General features: G+C 37.2%; 1 long non-coding RNA gene across 1 annotated transcript; it reads left to right on the plus strand.

The window, feature by feature from the left end:
- Window positions 1-8,368: 8,368 nt before the first annotated feature.
- Window positions 8,369-22,143, plus strand: LOC137388812 (uncharacterized). The gene is made up of 5 exons (XR_010978032.1): window positions 8,369-8,503; window positions 10,083-10,199; window positions 12,611-12,705; window positions 17,572-18,166; window positions 21,897-22,143. It is a non-coding gene; the product is annotated as an uncharacterized lncRNA (long non-coding RNA).
- Window positions 22,144-22,602: the final 459 nt, after the last annotated feature.

The raw sequence follows: 22,602 nt of genomic DNA on the forward strand, positions 1-22,602 counted from the left end.
CGCAGCAAGCCAGGGAGACCACGGGCTGCAACCGCCCGAGATGAACGCATGTTGGTCAGAAAGAGCCGCCAAGACCGGTTCAAAGAAAATTGAGCTCTGGTAAAGGATCTCAAAGAGTCAAATGGTACATCTATTGCACCAAGAACTTCAAGAAGAGTCTTACAGAAATATGGATTGACAGCAAGGACAGCAAGGAGAAAATCGATGCTCACCAGTTTGGAGTGGACCAAGGAGCACAAATCTTGGAGTCTAGAGCAATGGAGCAAGGTTATATTTAGTGATGAGTCTAACTTTGACTTTCAAAATATTGCTGGAATATGTCAAAATGTCATGAGATCTATTGGAGAAGCCTACAAACCACATTGTGTGTTGCCAACAGTGAAACACCCTCTGACAGTGATGATCTGGGAATGCTTTTCGGCTTGTGGTGCAGGAAGAATTCACACGCGTGAAAGAAAAATGAACATTGAAAAGTACGTCAAAGTGATGGAGGACAAGCTGTTGACATCTGCCAGGGACACATAGAAAGATGAGGAGTGGATTTTTCAGCAGTACAATGCCCCATGTCACACTGCCAAGCGGTGTAAAGAGTGGTTCGACACCAACGATGTGAAGGTGTTAGAGCTGGCCTGCTCAGTCCCTTGATCTCAATCCCATAGAGAATTTATGGCACCAGAAAAAGCTACTGGTTACCAAAAATAAACCAACCAGAAAGGTCACATTGACAGAGGCAATTTTCAAGGCATGGTACGGACTCGTCACTACAGAGAGGCTGGAGAACTTGGTCAACAGCATGACAAGGCGATACAGGGCGGTGATAGACAGTAAAAGATGGCCAACAAAATTTTGATGGCAGTATTAACTCCAAAGTTTTTTAACAGGGCCAACTCGTTACATAAAGTTTTATGAGACTTCTGGGACCAATTGAGAGTGTTTAATCACATATACCAATAGTATTCCACAAATAAAATAAAGTCCTAAATGGTTGTGATTTGACTCGGTCATGTTTAAAGGCCTGTGTACTCATCTAAGAAAAACTATTTTTATAACATGCTCTAGAGAGATGAGAAATTTTCTGCTGAAAATTTTGATATATAGATTAAATGATTTATGTGGGCCAGGGCCCTTGTAATAGTGCAATAACTAAGATAATATGAAAAAATGAAGGGGGTGTTAATACTTTTCGCCACGACTGTATTTTCATTTTATTTTTGCATTGGAGGTCAGTGGTTAATTTAGTTTTTGGGATTTTTGCTTTGAGTTGCTCAGAAGTATCTGACAACTTATTTATTTTGTAACCAAATAGCAAGAGCAATGATGGTAGTTCTTGCTCTGGCAGTGTTGGTGGTAAACAGGGAAGGCTGAAATCACATACACCTTTACAGACTGTCATGTCACCATTGTGTAATAAGCCTCATCATCAAGTAAAATATTATTGTGAGAAATGCAAAGGTCAGTTGAAGGACCAAGAGGATAGCTCAATATCGTGTAGCTTGTGTTGTTGTTGATTTCAGCTTGAGTGTGCCGAGCTAAGTGAGTGTGAAAGATTCTTCTTAATATTTTCGTATTAACACCTTCGATAAAACTTGTGGGCTATAATTTTATAATGCCATCATAATTTATTTACCCTATCAGCTAGATTTACCTAACCAGTCACTCTACACCACGATGTGCAGTATTAGTGTGGCCACATAACCCGAAAGGATAATTTCCTGGTTATTATTACAACACCAATGTATGTGTATGTGTGCAGGTCTGGGCATCTATCTGTGTTTATGTGTGTGTATGTTTGCGGGGTTGTTAGCAAATTCATGAATGTGTTTTTGTTTGTCTCTCTGTCTGCGTGACTACTATTAGAATTACAGTTATCGCTCAACAAACTTTTTTTCAAATGTTTCTGTGTGTCTGTCCGTTTGTCTGTCTGTGTGTCTGTCTGTGTTTGTGTCGCTGTCCATGTGTGTGTGTGTGTTGCTGTCCGTGTGTGCGTCGCTGTCCGTGTGTGTGTCGCTGTCCGTGAGTGTGTTGCTGTCCGTGTGTCTGTCGCTGTCCGTGTGTGTCGCTGTCCATGTGTGTGTCGCTCTCCGTGTGTGTGTGGTGCTGTTCGTGTGTATGTCGCTGTCCATGTGTGCGTGTATATCCGTGTGTGCGTGTATGTCTGTGTCTGTTACATGTATCTTGTGAGCAAGTATTTGAACGTATTTTTTGTCTGTGTCTGCATGACTGTTGTTAGAATTACCATCAATGCTCTGCAAACATTTTTCCAAATGGTGCAATATGGCGAGACTATGGGGGAATGTTGGTTCAATGATACTAAGCTGTTTTAATCCGTCAAGAGGTTACATGGAAGTAAAAGGTAAATTTAAAACTATTAAATGTGTGTGTGTTTGTGGGTGTGTGTGCGTGTGTGTGTGCGTGCGCGCGTGCGTGTGTGTGTGTCTGCGGGGGTGTATGTGTATGTGAAATATGTTGGTTGGTGTGTGTGTTTGTGTGTGTGCAAGCGTGTGTTTGCGCATGACTGCGTGTGCGTGATTGTATGTGTGTGCGTGATTGTATGTGTGTGCGACTATGCGTGCGTGCAAGTGTCTGTCTTTTTAATCGCCTGAGTGTGCTTTTGTGTGTGTCTCTGTGTGTGAGTTTGTGTATTTTTGCGCACGTTTGTGTCTGTGCATCTGGGTGTGTTTGTATATCTATGCATTTGTGTATTTGGGTTGGTGTACAGGTATCTGTCCATGCGCGTGTTTGTGCGTTAGACCTTTGTTTAAAGTATAGGTTTCGTAATCATGACTTTTGTTGAATAGATTGATCTAGCGATCTTCATGTATGTATGAGTGCATGGTGCAATGCGTGTGCGCAAGCGTGTTTCTTTGTGTGTGTGTGCTGAGTGTCTGTTCACATGTGTCTCACTGTTTACTTTTGTGTACTCCGGTGTGTTGGTTTGTGTCATCTATTGGGGTTTTGTGTGAGTTTGTGTAAATGTGTGTGATTGTTTGGGAGCCGCTTAGTACTGGTGTTTTTTGATTTGCTTAGGTGTGCTTGCTTGCGCGTGTTAGCACACAGAAACATGCATGCACGATTGCATTTACATGCGTGTTTGTGTGTGTGCTTGTGTGTGTGTCATTCTGGTTTCACTGTTTTTAACTCTGTTTGTGCTTGGGTGCCTGTATGTCTGCATGGGGTCATTTTGTGTGTGTCTACAAGACAAGCAGGTATGCGTTTGTCTGACTGAGTCTCTGCATGTATGTGCGTTTGTGTTTGTTCATATCTGTATGTGTATCTGCGTGTATTTTTGTGTGTTGGTTTGTGGGTGTGTGTGGGTGTGTGTGCATGCATGATGGTGGGTGTTTGTGTAAGTGTGTGCGCGTGTGTATGCATGTGTGTATGTGTGTGTGTTCGCGCGCCTGTATGTGTATGCGTTTTGTTTGTATGTGTGGGCATGCTTGTGTGTGTCTATGCAGGTCTGTGTATCTGTCCCTGTGCTATTTTTCTGTGTCTTCGCAGTTGTTAGCATGTTTATCAATGTGTATCTGTCTGTATCTGTGTGAATATCATTGGAATTTTCATCATTTGTCTTAAATTTTGTTCCAAATGTTGCAGGTACGCCAAGGTGAATTTTGTCCAATAACAACAAGGTTGTCAAGTCGGTCAATAGGTTACCATAATCTTCAAGGACGGCTTTTTAACCCGACAGTTGAAGGTACATTTGAAACTATCAAGCTGTCACTATTTGGGGCCGCTATCAAGCTGCTACTGTGAACTCTCATTAGAACATTTGGCGATTGCTGACCAAATCAAATTCATCGCATTTACTGTACATACATGTATCTCGTTACATAAGTGTGTGTGTATGTGGATGCATGTTGGTGGGAGTTTGTGTGACTCTGTGCAAGCATGTGCTTGTGCATGACTGCGTGTGCATGACTGTATGTGTGTGTGACTATGTGTGCATGCAAGTGTGTGTCTGTTTAATCGCCTGAGTGTGTTTCTGTGTGTGTCATTGTGTGTGAGTTTGTGTATTTCCAAATGGCGCAAGGTCACGAGATTTAATGGGGGGAACTTTGTTCAATCACACAAAGCTGTTTTAATTCATCAAGAGGCTACCCTGCACATTAAAAAACAAGTTTTATACCTGAAAGTAAAAGGTACATTTAAAACTATTAAATGTGTGTGCGTGTGTTTGCGAGCATGTGTTCGCGAGCGTGTGTTTGCGAGCGTGTGTTTGCGAGCGTGTGTTTGCGAGCGTGTGTTGGTGAGCGTGTGTTTGTGAGCATGTGTTGGCGAGCGTGTGTTTGCGAGCGTGTGTTTGCAAGCGTGTTTGCGAGCGTGTGTTTGTGAGCGTGTGTGTGCATTTGTGTGCATTCGCTCATGTATATATGTGTGTGCGTGAATGCATGTGTGTGTGTGTGTGCATGTGTGTGTGTGCATGTGCGTGTGGGTGTGCGTGTGCATGTGTGTGTGTGTGTGTGTGTGTGTGCATGTTTGTTCATCTGTTGGTGTGTCTGTGTTTATGTGTGTGTATTTGTTTATGTGTGTATTATGGTTTGGTTGTGAGCAAGTATATGATGTGTGGCCGTCTCTGTGCATGACTATTGTTAGAATTACCGTCATCGCTCTCCAAACAAGCTTCCAAATACTTCAGATACTCAAAATTCAATAGGGTGAACTTTATTCAATCGCAACAAGATATTCAAATCCGTCAAGAGGTTACCGTGCTCTTCAACGAGAAGTTTTTTACTTGACAGTTGAAGGCACATTTGAAACTATCGAACTGATACTATGTAGGCCCACATTCAAGCCACCATTGCACACGCTGATAGAATTGTTTGTGATAGATGAACGGATCAAATACCTTGCTGTTAAAATTACGCAAGATTCAATGGGGTGAACTTTGTTGGTGCTACTAAATTTAAGACTATCAAACTGCTACTATGTAGGACCGCTATCAAGCTGCTACTGCAAACCTTAATAGAACCGTTTTCCATTGATGGTTTAATCAAAAATATTGATGTTATTGTTACGTGTCTGTTGGCATATTTGCGTTTGTGTATTGGGGTGTGAACTTTGCTCAATCACAACAGGATTTTCAAGTCTGTCAAGAGCCTACCATAATCTTCAAGAACAAGTTTTTAATCCGAAAAATGAGGGTAAATTTAAGACCATCAAATTGCTTCTATGTACGATCATTACCAAGCTTCTACTGTGAACTTTTGATAGAACATGTTGCGATAAATTAATGGATCAAACACATTGCACTTATTGCAATATATCTGTTGACGTATCTGTGTATGTGTGTGCACGCAGTGTGTGTGTGCGCAGTGCGTGTGGGTGTGTTAATGCGTGTGTGGGTCTGTGCATGTTTGTGCATCTCCCTGTGTGTCTTTGTTAATGTATGTGTTTGTGCTGTTGAGTGTGGTATATGAATGTCTGTGTCTGTGTTTGTGCGATTACTATTATAATTATCGTCATCCTTCTTTAAGCATTTTTCAAATTTTGGCAGACCCGTGATATTCAACGTTATTCTTTCTTCAACCGTAACAAGACTTTCAAGTCTGTGAAGAAGTTACCAAAAGCGTCAAAGACATGTTTTCACCCCACAAGTTACAGATACATAAACTACTATTAAATTTCTACTATGTATGACCGCTATCTAGCTGCTACTGTGGGCTATTGTTTGAGCAGTTTGCGATAGATGAACGGAACAATTGCGTAACTGTTGTTATATATCTGTTGGTGTATATGCATTTGTGTGTGTGTGCGGGTGTGTCTTCACATTGTGGGTATGGGTGTGTATCTACGTATTGTTGGCATGCATGTGTGTGTGTGTGTGCCTATTGTGCGCAAGTGTGGGTGTGTCTGCGCTTTGTACAATATATATATATATATATATATCTATATATATATATACAATAAACAATGCCATAGACAAGTAAACAATGCCATAGACCGGTGAAATGAGTCTGGTGCCAACTCAGCTGGGAACAGACATGTTCTTCTAATTTAAACCAGTATAATCTTTAAACCTGCTTCATACAAGAATAGATGTTTTGTGAGAAACATTCAATTTGTGTCACTTGTAGGCTACCATATTATTACAATTATTTACTTTTCTAGCAGATGTAATTTGCCTTTCTAGTAGATGTAAAAGATCTGACATATCTCTTGGTGTTTTGGCAGTAAAGTTGAGCAAGAAGAGGCGGCAAGGTTACGATGCCAAAAGCTTCCATTTACTAGGTACTATATATGGACAATGTGCCAGAAAAGTCTTTGGCTAAAAGTGCTGGTGATAGACTTGGAATCTTCAATACGGTTATAAAAAGAAGGAAACCAAAAGTACCAAGTTTAAAAACTAAACCATTCAAAGGTCAAATCTTGTGCATGCAGATTACTGGCGACTCCAGAACCATATAGTATCCTTTCAACAAATTCGTTGTCACAAATTAGTTGTCACATATGCAATAGGCTAACGTAAAGCCCACATGTGATTAGTCGGTGTTGTTTGATGGCTCTTTACTGGACCACCCAGCTCTAGAATTTTTATAGAATTCTCAAAAGCCACAGGCTTAGGAAGACAAGTTGGTTTTTGTTAACAATCCTTATATTCTAAAACTGACTAAGCAAGTTTGAGCAAGTGTTAGCAATAAGCAATCAACAGTTGGCAATAAGCAATCAATTATTGACAATAAGACATCAGCAGCTGGCAATAATCAAAGAACAGTTTGCAATAATCAATCAACAGTTGGCAATAAGCAATCAACAGTTGGCAATAAGCAATCAACAGTTGGCAATAAGCAATCAACAGTTGTCTATAAGCAATCAACAGTTGGCAATAAGCAATCAACAGTTGGCAATAAGCAATCAACAGTTGGCAAAAAGCAATCAACAGTTGGTAATAAGCAATCAGCAGTTGGCAATAAGCAATCAAGAGTTAGCAATAAGTAATCAACAGTTGGTAATAAGCAATCAACAACTGGCAATAAGCAATCAACAGTCGAAAATAAGCAACCAACAGTTGGTAATAAGCAATCAAAAGATGGTAATAAGCAATCAACAGATGGAAATAAGCACTCACCAGTTGGCAATAAGCAATCAACAGTTGGCAATAAGCAATCAGCAGTTGGCAATAAGCAATCAAAAGTTAGCAATAAGTAATCAACAGTTGGTAATAAGCAATCAACAGTTGACAATAAGCAATCAACAGTTGGCAATAAGCAATCAACAGTTGGCTATAAGCAATCAACAGTTGGCAATAAGCAATCAGCAGTTGGCAATAAACAATCAACAGTTAGCAATAAGTAATCAACAGTTGGTAATAAGCAATCAACAGTTGACAATAAGCAATCAACAGTTGACAATAAGCAATCAACAGTTGGCAATAAGCAATCAACAGTTGACAATAAGCAATCAACAGTTGGCAATAAGCAATCAGCAGTTGGCAATAAGCAATCAACAGTTAGCAATAAGTAATCAACAGTTGGTAATAAGCAATCAACAGTTGACAATAAGCAACCAACAGCTGGCAATAAGTAATCAACAGTTGACAGTAAGCAATTAGCAGTTGGCAATAAGCAATCAACAGTTAGCAATAAGTAATCAACAGTTGGTAATAAGCAATCAACAGTTGACAATAAGCAACCAACAGCTGGCAATAAGTAATCAACAGTTGACAATAAGCAGTTAGCAGTTGGAAATAAGCAGTTAGCAGTTGGAAATAAGCAATCAGCAGTTGGAAATAAGCAATCAACAGTTGGAAATAAGCAATAAACAGTTGGCAATAAGCAATTAACAGTTGGAAATGAGCTACTATTAGCTACTTTAAGTTGCTTTAGTTTACTTTTATGGACATTTACTGTTATTGTTGTTCTCCAAGAGCAGCTCTAGTTTGCTCAGGCATAATTGGGTGAAATAGCAAACCAAGCAAACCAAATTCATGTGTTTTTGCACTGTTTTACCATGCAAACCTGAAACACTGGTTATAGCCAAGTGAATTCACTGAAAATTATCTACATGTATTTTTCCTGGCTCTATCAAGTTAGAAATATAAGGCATTTGGAAAACTTTGTGCGTTTGTCTTTCTATTTCTTGTTCCAAGAAGTTGTTAAGCTTTACCTACTAAAGTGGCTCAATTTTAGGACATTTATAAAATAAGAATTTTTTGTTGACATTTGGCATGCGTCCAATAGTGTATACTATAAAAACACTGAGTATGGCGACAAAAGCTTTTTCATCAAAAGAGCACAACTCCATTTAAGCTTTATAAGGTATGAACTCAATCATCTCTATCGACCATGTGAATCATCTCTTATGACATATGTAGTTACCTACACTGATTTAGTCTAAGTTTCCTGAAAAGTTGTATCAGCTATGAGGGTGGAGAGCGGGCAACCGTAACTAGCCGTGGTGCTGACTAGGGCTTCTACACAATAGCATACGACAAAGATAAACGCATGCTTGCTAGTTTTACCCCACTCGACATGGGCTGCTGCTATACCACCCGCAACACTCCTCTGTAAGTACCAAGGAATATGTACCACAATCCATATAAACTGCCATGTACACTCAAATTCCTCCATATTTAGAACCATGAACTGTACATAAGTATTTATGACAGCAGTAACTTTCTGCATTAGATGCATCTTTTTCAAACTAAGTACCTGCTTCTGTATTTGAGTCACGAGTCTCTCATCTATTTTCTATATAAACTGCATCCTTTTTAGTTATGTAGACAAAATGGGTCATGTGGTATTGTACAGCCAACTGCATTCTTCCAATGTCCACCCTAGGCTATTAGTAACATCATCGGGTGGCTTTATACCAACCAAGAAGATGATGTGGAAGAGTGGACATGTTCATCAGGAACTCAAACTAAACTCAGCTATCTTATAAGTGTTACACTGAGCAAACAGATTTTAATCAAGGCGGGCTGTACCAGTTCTCAGTCAATACATTTCCATTTTTCCTTTTGTGCCATTAAGTGGTTGCAGTTAACAGAAGAATAGATATCACCTGACTTTTTTTTAGTTTTATACTGGAAAACTTTAACACAAACACTTCAAAAATTTTGGAAATGTAATTGGGAACATTAGATCTGTTCTTCTGGCTAGTAACAAGTTAATTGCTAAACCTGTTTGAGGTTCATGTGTCTCAATGTCTATGATTACACATTTTTTGTTTTCAACATTAAATGTGCATTCACACATTTAATTTATCACATTTGGGGCGATTTATTGGAGTTGTGTTTTCACAACTAATACTCAGGCATGTCATTTGCTAATATCCAGGCATTTCTGTTGCTAATATCCAGACATGTCAGTTGCTAATATCCAGTCATGTCTGTTGCTAATATCCAGACATGTTAGTTGCTAATATCCAGTCATGTCTGTTGCCAATATCCAGGCATGTCAGTTGCTACTATCCAGGCATGTCAGTTGCTAATATCCAAAGAATGTCAGTTGCTACTATCCAGGCATGTCAGTTGCTAATATCCAGGCATGTCGGCCAAGAGTTGGAGTTGGAATGACATCCAGTCTGTTCACAATTTGAAATGTAGTTTGCAAACCAAACCCAATTTAAACTTAGACTATTCAAAATAAAAATAAAAAAGTCACATTTTAGCCAATCAAATACAACATCGATATCCATTCCATTTGCTTGTGTTTGTGTCGCTGTTAACATTGCGATATGTGATTGTTCATTTCTATGTTGTACTTTGTCAATGATGGCTGTTCAAAATAGACAAACATAGTATGCAGAACTTTGCTGATCTAGTGTCGGCGACTGGTACAAAGGCATTTTTACAACAATTTTTCGTTTAACACCAAACCGACTTGGTGGGTGTGAAAGCAACTCCTATAAATTAACCCGGTGTAAATGCACCTATAAGAGCTTTTATCAAATCTGCAACTTGTTAGTTGGATCAATTTTCTGGTATTAGCAAAACATTCAACACATTAGCCAATTAGCTAGCATGAGACTACTTTTATCAGCCCTCACGTGATTGGCTGAACTGAAGCCTCACAGAGTTTAATCTTTTTTATTGCCTATTGCTGGACCACCTAGCAAGTGGAATTTTTCTAGACTATTTGTAGATTGTGGGACTCTCCTCTACCACCCTCATATTCGAGTTTGGAAATCAGTTTATTAAGACTCAAGTTGGACTTACAGAGGAATTAAAAATCACGCAACCTCCGAGCATAGATGTTTTGGTAAGATCAATGTTAGTGTTCTAGAAAGTACTGGCGCATTGTATTCTCTTGTTCTAGATCCTATGGCAAAACATTGCATACGGTATGTTAATATGATCATTTTTACTGTATCAATATTTGATTTTTAGTTGAATAGTTTATATAGTTGAATGGTGCTTCACATCTAGGCATGTCATTTGCTAATATCCAGACATGTCAATTGCTCATATCCAGGCATATCAGTTGCTAGTATCCAGGCATATCAGTTGCTATTATCCAGGCATGTCAGTTGCTAATATCCAGACATGTCAATTGCTCATATCCGGGCATATCAGTTGCTATTATCCAGGCATTTCAGTTGCTATTATCCAGGCATGTCAGTTGCTATTATCCAGGCCTTTCAGTTGCTAATATCCAGACATGTCAGTTGCTAATATTAAAGCATGTCACTTGCTGATATCCATGCATGTCAGTTGCTAATATCCAAACATGTCAGTTGCTAATATCCAGCCATGTCAGTTGCTAATATCAAAGCATGTCACTTGCTAATATCCAGACATGTCAATTGCTCATATCCGGGCATATCAGTTGCTATTATCCAGGCATGTCAGTTGCTAATATCCAGACATGTCAATTGCTCATATCCGGGCATATCAGTTGCTATTATCCAGGCATGTCAGTTGCTATTATCCAGGCATGTCAGTTGCTATTATCCAGGCCTTTCAGTTGCTAATATCCAGACATGTCAGTTGCTAATATTAAAGCATGTCACTTGCTGATACCCATGCATGTCAGTTGCTAATATCCAGGCATGTCAATTGCTAATATCCAGTCTTATCAGTTGCTAATATCCAGTCATGTCAGATGCTAATATAGCCATAGATGCCATAGCAATATTGCCATACTATGGGCATACTGCTTTCTGTGCACTGCAGGGATGGCATGTTATCAATGTAACAGTATTATGTTGGCCTGTGTACGCATCGTAAAAGCACTCTGTTACCCAAATGCATGTCTGTAGAAGTACTGTGTTACCATTGTGCAAGCGATGTGGAAGTATTGTTATCACTGTGCATGGTTGTGAGAAAATTATGTTAGTACTGTACAATGAATGCTGGGAACGCTGTGTTACTAATGTATATGTATGGGAAAAATATGTTACTTATGTATATGCACTGTGGAAATGTTATGTTACCACAGTGCATATACTGTAGAAGTAACTTGTATGCGTTGTAGAAATAACAACTTACCACAGTGCTTGCATTGTGGAAGTACTGTGTTACTATTGTACAAGCATGGAGAGAGTGTGATGTTATCTATATTCATTGATTATGAGATTATTATGTTGCCACTTTGCACTGTTTGAGTACTACATTGTCACTGTACATGCACTGTTTGAGTACTACGTGTATTTTGTTACAATTTCACTGTAGAAAGACTATGTTATCAAAGTGTGAGCATCAGTATATATTGTATTACAGAGACTGATGAAGGTATCACACATTCAGGATTTTATAATAAAGCTATCTCTAACCAAACTCTACTCTATACTTGTAGAGCGGTATTTTAGTGTGTACTTTTCCCTTTTCTTAGATTACTTGTAGCTTTATAGGCTATTTCATATGGTGTTAGTAATTATTAGTATAGTTCAAGGTAACAGCGAGTGTTTGTCCTGTTCAGCCCGTTCTTGCCGCTTCCACTTACTGCTACCTGCTAGACATGTCACTGTTGCTATTGATCAGCGTGATAGTCTGCATGCAGGACATCCCTATTGGCGTTGCTCTTGCCTCGATTTTTAAATGTTCCCTTGTCTAGACTTGTCGACTTTTGATCATTGTTGCGGCAGTTAAGAGTTTATCAGAAGAACTTTATCGAAAATAAAATAAAAAGTTTGTAGAGCTTATGAACTGGAATAAATCAAGCATCAGCCATAGTTATCAGTAAGAAATGATTTAGCAGAAATAAGGTGGTTAAGTAGAAAGAGGTTGGTAAACTCTAACACCACTAGGTTTGTATGCTAAACACAACTGATTGGTTTAGTGCCAAATAAGCTTTTTGTTTGTTCACTTGAACACTTACTACTCTACGGGAGATGATATGGTAGCATATACAATACCACACAGAGGAGTGAAGACATTTACTGTAATAAATGTCACCACTCCTGTTTTGGATTATTTCAGTGTGACCCAAAAGTAAATGTTATCCGCAATCTCAAAGTGAGACTGAGAGGATGTGATCAATTAAATAGAGACTGTGTACTATGGCAAAGGTTAGGGAGATAATTGATTATTATCTCTCATAAGGCCAATATGATGGCACTAAGGCTTATTACAGTGAAAACCAGCTTTATATCACATCAACAGTAGTACTCAATGGCTATTAGTAATGTTTATAGCTCGGCTGGGATTCAGGCGTGTCCAAATTGTTTGCAGGTTCTGGATCATAGATGCATTTGACAGAGATAATCAAAGAGTTGTCTACTACTCCAAGGTTGTCAGCTTGTGAATAAAAGCTCTTCTAATACTCTGTAAGTCACCCCTTATCATTGCTTAATGCAATTTGTTTTCATTTTATATTATCTTTGAATTGTCCTGCTTTACTTATATTCAGTTTTAATCGAAGTTATCAGAAGATAAACTAGAAATATGTAAACCTTAGTAACTGGAATATATGGAGTGTGTGAGCCATATAGATCAGTGAAACATAGTAGAGCAAATATTAGGTTTGCATAAGATTTACCAAACATAGAAAGAGTTTGGTAACTTCAAACTCAACTATGGATGCTGTGCAGGGGAATTTGGTTAAAGTTTAAAAGCTATCCTAAAATGATTGATATACTTTAGATGGGTAACAACCGCACAATTGCCCTTAGTAATTTTTTCCCAGACAATAATTGATCCGTAATACAACTTCCCCACTTAAAAAATACATTTAAAAAAATTATTTTCTATCCCAAAATGCTTTATTAGTTCATTATTTAAAATGGGAGCAGTTATCCTATAAGGGAAGTTGTTTTGCAGCCGTTTAAATAAACAGGTATTAAAAATTGTGGGAATATCATAAACGATGGGAGCTTATACATTAGCCTAGAGCAAGGTATCCTAAAATGTGTATTATTATATTGTCTAAGACTTTTAGACATTTTATCTGAAGAGTGTGATACTTAATTGTACCACATGAAACTATTAGTAATAAAATGCTTAACTTATAGAGTGAAGTTCCACTTATACATATTTTATAATTTAGCTCTGATTTATCATTGAGCACTCTGTAACGAATTGTACGGCATCCACTTTGTCTATATATATATATATATATATATATATATATATATATACCCTGTATATATACACATATATAATGTGCATATAATATAATATATATTTATTGTATATTTATATGCAATATACATATGTATAGCATATAAATGGTTTATTCAGGCCTGTATTCACTGGTTGCAAGTTGGGGCGGCTGTTAGGCGACTAGTTAGTCGACTAGTTATGAACACCTGGGGGTGTTGAGGGGGCGGTGTAAGCCCCAACAGGTTTCTCTTATGTAGGGCCTCAGCCAGGCCTCTCGTGTGAAGTTTTAAAAAATGTTATCGGAAAGTATCAACATTTTTCTATTTTTTGAGATTGGTTTTTTTAGGTGATGTGACTCACGTGACATTTTAAAATTAAAATGAGCAAAACTTGACCGCAGTTGAAACGCTCAGAAAAAAGACATCTTTTTCTTTTGAGCGTTTTAACAAAGATCAATTTTGCCGATTTTATTTTAAGTTCACACGGAGGTTTCCACGCTTTCGATGGGACATGGCCAAGCAAATGTTTGGTAAAACTTGATATTTTGCAAACCTTTATAAAGGTCATTAACAAGAATATTTTGCCACTGATGATGATAAATAATGACGCCTAAGAACTACTAAAAGTTGATGTTTGTCTTTATAGCTTGGAATAAAGTAATATTCTACAGCGATAAAAACCATAGACGTTGGGCAAATAACTTTTCGAATAAATGATGTTGAGGTCGAGCTATCTGAAGCAATTTATCATTGCGTGGGAACGAACCAAACAAATTCGTTCGAGTTAACCTTGTGTTTGAGATGAAATGTTACATTTTATCTGAGGGCGAGATATCAGAGTTTGACTGTACTTAGCCGCGAAAAGTTCCTAAGAAGTTGGGGCGGCTCAGCCGGCCAGCCGTCCCAGGTAATACGGGCCTGGTTTTATTGATATATAATTCATATTGATTTATATATATTTACATATACATGTATATATATAATAATCATGTATATGTATTTGAAGTATGTACATGAGAAAGTATTTATGGTATCTTCAAGTTGTAAAAGGGAGAAAAATACGCATGTCATACAGCCAATCAGTGTAGTTACTTAACAGTATAAACTTGGCTGAGGAATTCTAAGATTTCTAGCAGAATGTGATGACATCACTCATTAAGTATTTCACAGTGTTACCTAGTACCTGTAGTGATACACAGTACATTGCTACGGCTGTGCCCAATATCGCGGTACTGCCAAGCCATTTTTAATGTCTGCAAAATTAAGTTATAGCCCTACACTTTTTATAGATATACAGCTATTTCTATGAAAACCAAATAAAATATGTTTAAAATTTTAAATTCAGCATAATTTTTTGCATATAAATACAAAAATCTAGATAAATATCACAACTTCTTAATATTGGTTGCTATGACATTTTGAAATGTAAAAAAAATTGTGCATTCGTTTTCGTTTCTCAAACTTTAACACAAGTTTTTTCAAAACAATATTTTCGCACTAATGGTAAACATACATTCAGTTTATTGACCATAAAATCTGCTGTAATTAAGCTAGAATATAATTTTTTTGCAAAATAACTGAGAGTCTTCTCCGTATGCTAGTGTAAACTTTAAATCTCACACACCCGACTTAACCATGGTTTCTGTGATCATGACTCATTTTTCACTTTGGTTACAAATCGCTGTCAAAACCATTCTGCATTCAACACAACCAACTTTCAAACTGTGTATATTAGACAGCAGCTTGCCATTTTACTTCTATTATTGCATTTCTCCTATTGCAGGGGAGAGATATAAACATATAATCATTTCCATTCATTATTGCTGTTTGTTGTATATATTAACACCCACACCCAGTACATTGCAGCTACTATTGCAGTTATCCTATTGCACTGCAGTGACATTTGACTGCTAATATTGCATTTCTCAACCAGCAGTACTCTCTATTTTTTCCAAAATCACTTTGGTCGTGGGCTGTTTGACAGGAAAAATTTAGTATTATTTTTATTTATGTTCATTATACATATATATCATATGGTTTATTGATATATAATTCATATGTATTTATATATATTTGCATATACATGAATGTATATAATATTCATGTAACAGTATTTGAGTTATGTCACACATGTCATACAGCCAATCAGTGTAATTAATTAAACAGTATAAGCTTGTCTGAGGAATTCTAAGATTTCTAGCGGAATGTGATGACATCACTCACTCACTCAGTATTTCTCAGTGAAACCACATTTCTTCCGCAATTCATTTAGCTAATTCCCTATTCAAAATGAACAGCAAACAACATGTCTTTTTTGAACCTACTAACTGTCCCCCGCAGAGTGGCAGCGGGAGAGGTGGGATCCATTTATCATCATCCAGCTCGCTGGCCGAGCTGGATAACACCTCTTATGGTTTCGGTAAGCAATGTATAAATACATGTTCATTTTCACTGAAGGAACATTGTAAGTTTATAATCTGTCTATAAAAAAGATGTGATGTTTCTCTTCCTTGAAGCAATATAAGTTTATAATCTGACTATAAAAGGATGTGAAACTCATAAACTATTGTGAAAATAAATACATTAGAATGGATGTTTAGCTAGTGACTACTTAGCGACTGCTGAAAGGAACAAGGACCTCATTTAAACTGATATATTGTTACAATGAGAGACAGTAGAGCAGTGAGCTGTAGAGGAGCCATTTATGTGTCTTTTAAGAAAAATGTTAATCTAGTATCAAGCGCTGCAGTTTATGAAATTTTGTTGGAATCAAACCAAAGTAGATTGCGCATGAGAAGTTGTCATACCCATTAATTTCCTTTCATCGTTCAAACTGTATTTTGCGGAACGAATCAACAAACATGAAAATGTCACATCATTCAGTTACACATTTGACATATGAGCTAAGAATCTGACTGTTATGTCTACCCTTTCTCAACAATTTTTTGTTTGTCTAAGACATGTCTGTAAAATAAAACATAACATTTAATATATATTATAAAAATGCTTAAGAATGCTTGCTTTTGACTCATATTTGATTACTTTATTCTAGTCCATACTACCTCCTATGTTAGGTTGATATGAAATATTTTAAACTGATATCAGCTGCTTCAATCAACTTAGTAAATCAGTCAAAAGACTGCAACAAATTTAATTATAAAATGTAGTGACATTTATTCGAAAGAGTAGCCTCAGGACCTACGTAATAATAAGTCATGAAAGGTCATGATGTCGTTATTCTTATTAAAAACTCGCTATAGCTAGGCCAGTACACTCAACTAAAAGATTTCCTTAATATAAGACTTGATAAATTCATTAACTATTTGCAAGTGTCTTTCTCCACAAATTCAATCAGTGAAAAAGTGAACATCTCATGTTGACACAACTATTAACATTCCGCTCCAACCAAACTTTTATGAACTGTCATAACTTTCACTATTGAGTCAGAGTGTTATGAAACTAAACTAATCTAAGACGTTTAAACTGAAATTGTATTATTTCATTTTAGAACTCCCTGAATTCTTTGCTCAAGAAGAGGGCAGCTCTTCCTCCTCCGTACAGTCTGCGCCAGCAATCACTTGGCCACTGCCTGCTGCCCTTCAATTTATGCTAGATGCTGGTCATCTAGCTACTTTGAGGGCAGCAGAGCCAAAAAATCTTACGTGGCCAGTGATGGAGGAAGAGCTGCCCGATTCGACATCTACTCCTTCATCCCAACCTCTTCCAATGCAATCAGCACCCTATCCACCTTCACACTCCAAATCTTCACCTCATTTTCCATCATCAACACCCCGATCAGTACCAAAGAAACCATCACCCCATCTACCTTCACAATCAAAATCATCACCTCCATCATCAACATACTCACAAGCACCACTCCCCCCATCATCACCATCATCTCCAGCCCGAACAGTAACTGCTAAAAGAATTTTAATTGGCTGTGCCGCTGTAGGAGTGGCAGTGGCAGCCTTCAAGCTATACAAGTAAGTTCTAACGCTAAGCAACCTATATCATTATAGTACATGTTCTATTGCTGACTAGAGAATTTAAGTAATATCTACATGTTACCAAATATAATTTTATTACTTGTAGGCACTGGTGCCAATGAAACCACCACTTCATTGCCACCAGAGGATGCTGTCATTGCCACTCCTTTCCATCCATCAATTACACTTACTGTTTCTTACACCACCAACACCACCAACACCACCATCCAATCACCACAATCATACTGAGCCTCACCACTGAAATCATCTTCGCTATCACCGCCATCATCAATGCCATATCGTTCGCTTCATTACTATAGCTACATAAATTGTCACAACCACCACCTCTCTACTATCCCAATCACCATCATCTTCCGCTTCACCACCTCTAACACTACCACTTCCGCAACTACCACAAACACCGCCACAATCACCAACTCATCTTCACCACAACTTCATATCTACCACAATCAACCCATCCTCTCCATCATAATCGCCCCTCTACCACCAACATTATTTCCTCACCAATAACATTCACCAACATTACACTTGTCAACTCACCACTCGCTACCGCCCAGCCCGCCACCCGCTGCCACTCAACCTCCAACCCACTGTCACTCAAATAAAGCCTACCTCTCGTAATCCACTATCCACCACAACACCACCAACCACCACAACACTATACCTCAGCCAATGTTGAAGTGAGTATAGATTTTCATTATGATAGATGTAACTTTGTTAGAGGATTCTTGACAAGCCATGGCGATTGAGTACTGACAGTTTAAAGTTTGCTGATATTTGATGATATTTAGTTTTCACTCGATTAATGTCTGGCGTTGCACTAGTAATAAAATAACTACCTAACAATTAATAATAATAACCATGTCAGAAGCCAGCTCAATATTTGTCCCATTGCACATAGCAAAGGTAAGAAGATGCAAAGATTTGGAAGCATGATTTGCTGACATATGATATGATGACTTTTTAATGACTTTTGACAACCCAAAACTTATAAATCAATGAAGGGTGGAAGGCGTGGCATTTGACAAGCCATCTCTGGTCTTTTTAATAATTGTTGTCACGGATTTTTGCAAGAATAACAGTTTACAGTGCACCCTCGAGATACGATGTTAATTCGTTCCAGGGTTGGCATCGTATGGTGAAAAAATCGTATATCGGGGAATAGAGACCATTGTAATTATACAATGCAAACATCCCTTGGTCAGAATCGTCAATTTTTTTTATAAAAATTGTTACATATTGACAATTAGCAACAAAATAGTATGTTAACTTTAGTAATTATAGTTACCTACAGTAACTGTATTGTATTTAGTGTATTTTAATGGTTATGATCTGCAATAAAACGCAAAATTATGATGTGTGTAGTAAATTTACTACGTACGATAAGGAGTTCTTGCCGTCAAAAAGTACGCATAACATAAACTTTGAATTCACTTCAAGTAAGTTTAGCTTGCTAAGCCTACTCTTAAAACTAAGTTTTAGTATGTATTTTGAACTATTTTACTGAATTTCAACTTTTTATTACGAAATTTTATCCTTCTGCAGTTCCTATCTTCACTTTCACTATAAACTTTAGCCTCTCTGGTTGAAACCTTTTTTAACCTAAATCAATAATGCCGAGCGATGCAGTTATTGAAAGCGGCCTCTCGCGCACTTGACCATTTAATGGCTACCGAAAAGAAAAATAAAATTATATTTTCTATACTAGACGTACATACCTTTGGAGTAACGTAGCTTTAGCTGGTACATGTAGTGGGTAAAGCAGAGAGGAGGCAAAAACGTATCATGCTAATTATGGTGATGTACATTTGAAAATATATTTAAAACGTAATGAATTGGAATTTTTTAACAGGCAAAAAGAAGTTGTCCTTTCCTGTTCAATTTTTCTACTTTTTCTACAAAAACATTGATGGTGCAACGCAGAAAATTGCTAGCTAGCGCTTGTAAAAGGATCCAGAGAATGTGGTACAGTAGTTTGTTGTGTATGAATTGTGCACAAGAATCAATGTAACCATACATACAAAGTTTGTACGTATTTATACCCTATGGGGGGACAGGGCTTTACCCAGTTTCTGAAAGTAATGTGGATGCGTCAACTATCTTGAGTAGCTAGTTATATGAGTTGCATACATACATACGATGAATTGTATTCACATAGAAGATAACAAGCCTATATGCAAAGACATGGTTAAACAAGAAAATATAACATAAAATCAAAAAGAAACAAATAAAATGAATAAAATATGAAAAACATGCCACACAAGAGATAAATAATGTATATTATACATGCATTGTTTTAATGTACCAGTCCACATCTGTAAATTAAACACTTGAAATATTTCTGCGAATGTGGGATTTTCAGTATCTTCTACATCCTCGCCTTTACTAAATGGTTGCTCCTTTTGAATGCTGATCGCGTGCGTGACCTAGCTCATTCAAATCTTCAGTCGGAAGCTCTTTCTTGTGCTTGCTTTAATGGAGTTCTTGTTTTAATAATAATTGCAAATGCTGATTGGTTGCGATCATATTCCTTGACAATGTTAATAATACGGGTCCCTTCTTCTTACTTACGACATCCAACTTTGTTGACATAGAAATCATTTTTCCTTCGTTTTGTAACGTTTGTATCGGTCTTAGATTCTATAGATAACGAATTAAATGTAGATAGTTGTAGTTATATACGTGTGCTGGCCTAAAAGTTTATAGTAAAAGTTATAATAACGCTACGAATGAATATTTGCTCTCGCTTGTGTATTTTACACGAAATTTTTCACGCGGACATGAGAGAAGTCGATCATCGTGTCTGCTCTAAACGTTCTAAGAATGTTTTCGGCAAACTATATTTCGGTGTCTTTTTTATTTCGACTTATTTATTTTCTCAAATAAGTATGGTGAGATAATATTTGTATAGTGAGGTGAAGGTATCGCAATGTTTGACTTCGTAAGGTGAAAAAATCGTATATCAAGGTAATCGTATCTCGAGGGTGCACTGTATGCTGGTTATCCTATGAATAGTATTGCAGTACCACATCAGGTTATCGAACCAAGAATAGAAAAATAGTTATAATTTTCTGAATGACGCATCTCTTTTATTATTTTCTATGTGAGATTAGTTGAAGGAGATGTTATATATATGATATATATAAATATATATAGTATATATATATATATATATATTGTAATTATAATTCTTGAGAAAGCTTTTGATGATGAACAGGCAATAAAAGGTGCTTTTCAAGTATGTATGGTAATCCAGGCATGTCAGTTGCTAACATCCAAACATGTCTGCTGCTAACACTCAGGCATGTCTGTGGCTAATATTCATGCGTGTCAGTTGCTAACATCTAAACATGTCTGCTCCTAACATCCATGTACATGTACATACACAAACTATAATATAAATCAAAAGCATAAATGGCTTGTTTCAAATTAAATGCTTGAAATGTATAGTTAAAAACGTTTTTATCAAATAGTATAGGAGATTTTTCTATCACTTGAGATTGGTTTGTTGCTTGAGGTGATGTTATTGCCAGGACGTTTGTTAGATTAAAATTGGCAAAGCTTGATCGTTGTTGAAATGCTCAGAAGAAACGACATCTTTTTTTTTAGCGTTTTAACCAAGATCAATTTTGCCGATTTTTCTTGAAGTTCATGCGAAGGTCACCTCACTTTTCCATGCTTTCGAAAGGCGATCAGTAAACGGATGTTTAGTAAAAATCAAATTTCACCAAACTTTTAGAAAAGTCGTTGACAAAAATTTTTTGCCGATGGTGGTAATAACGATGCCTATGAATTATGAAAAGTTGAGGTTTACCTCTATGACTTGTGATAAAGTTATTTTCTAAAGCGATAACAACCGTCTTAGTAGCCATTGGGCAAAAAACTGTTCGATTTAACAGAGTTGAGGTTGAGTTACCTAAAGCAATTTATCATTTCGTGGGAATGAACCAAAGAAAGTCTTTGAGTTAACCATGTGTTCGAGCTATCCGAGGGCAAGCTATCCATGTTTGACTGTAAATAAAAATAGGTTGAACTGCTGGCTCCAACTTGAATACGGCTACAATGAATAAAGGACTGATAATGGTTTAACAAAAGGGAACGGGTTTGAACGACTACATGTAGTTATTAAGTCCTGTTAGAGAAACTAGCCATAGTTCTCTGACAAAAAGGAATAATAGAAGCTTAGATAACTCAGGCTATTATAAGCTATCTACAGCAGTAAGGATGTCATATAGAGACCACATGAAGCCATGTAGAAGACTATGACTCTACCTCCTTTTATAATAGTGCTCTATTTAGCCACTTTTCCGCTTTTCAGTTTTATAGAAAGGGTATATGAGGCACCCTTTGAAATTCCAAGTGTCACAGCTAGTCAGTGTAAAGTAAAATGTCTTATTGTTATGTTGACAGGTGCCGGTCTATAATGGAGGCAATTTTAGTGCCTCTTTCTAAAGATTTTCTTTTGCAATCTTACTTTGCAAAAAGAGCCAAGAACATTTTCTACAGATGACCCAAACTTCAAGGTCTCATGTCAGAGTGACCGTCGCTAACCACTATTGATGCCTGGTTGTTCTGCAACAGCAGCTCCTGGATTGCTCAGGATCTTTGACATTGACATTGAAATATTCAATTCAAAATTAGTGGCAAGAAAACAGCTGATGATTCTTTCAATTATCTTCTCATTGTAAGTCGTCTCCTCTATGCAAGTTGTTTTTCCGCTGTAAATTGTTTCCTCACTGTGAGCTGTCTCATCACTGCAAGTTGTTTTATCGCTGTAAGTTGTCTCCTCACTGTGATTTGCTTTCATTTTGTACTGCGTCTCCTACCTAAAGCTGCCTTCTCTCTTATGCTACATCCACTCCCTAAGTTGCCTTGTTGCTATAAGTTGTCTTTCTTTTGTATGTTATTTTCTTGTTATAAAATGCCTGTTCTTTAAAAATTGTCTCCTTAAAAATTGTCATCTCCCCATAACTTATCTCCTCTCCGTAAGTTGTTGTCTCTCAAAGTGTTTTCCATATTATGATTTCACTTTTTATCTTGCCTCCTGTCTCCCATCTATAGGTTTTGTAGTTAGATGATCATAGTAAACAACAGCTTCTATTTAAAACTTATTTAT

The sequence above is a fragment of the Watersipora subatra genome, chromosome 2, assembly GCF_963576615.1.
Source record: "Watersipora subatra chromosome 2, tzWatSuba1.1, whole genome shotgun sequence".
Lineage (NCBI taxonomy): Eukaryota > Metazoa > Bryozoa > Gymnolaemata > Cheilostomatida > Watersiporidae > Watersipora > Watersipora subatra.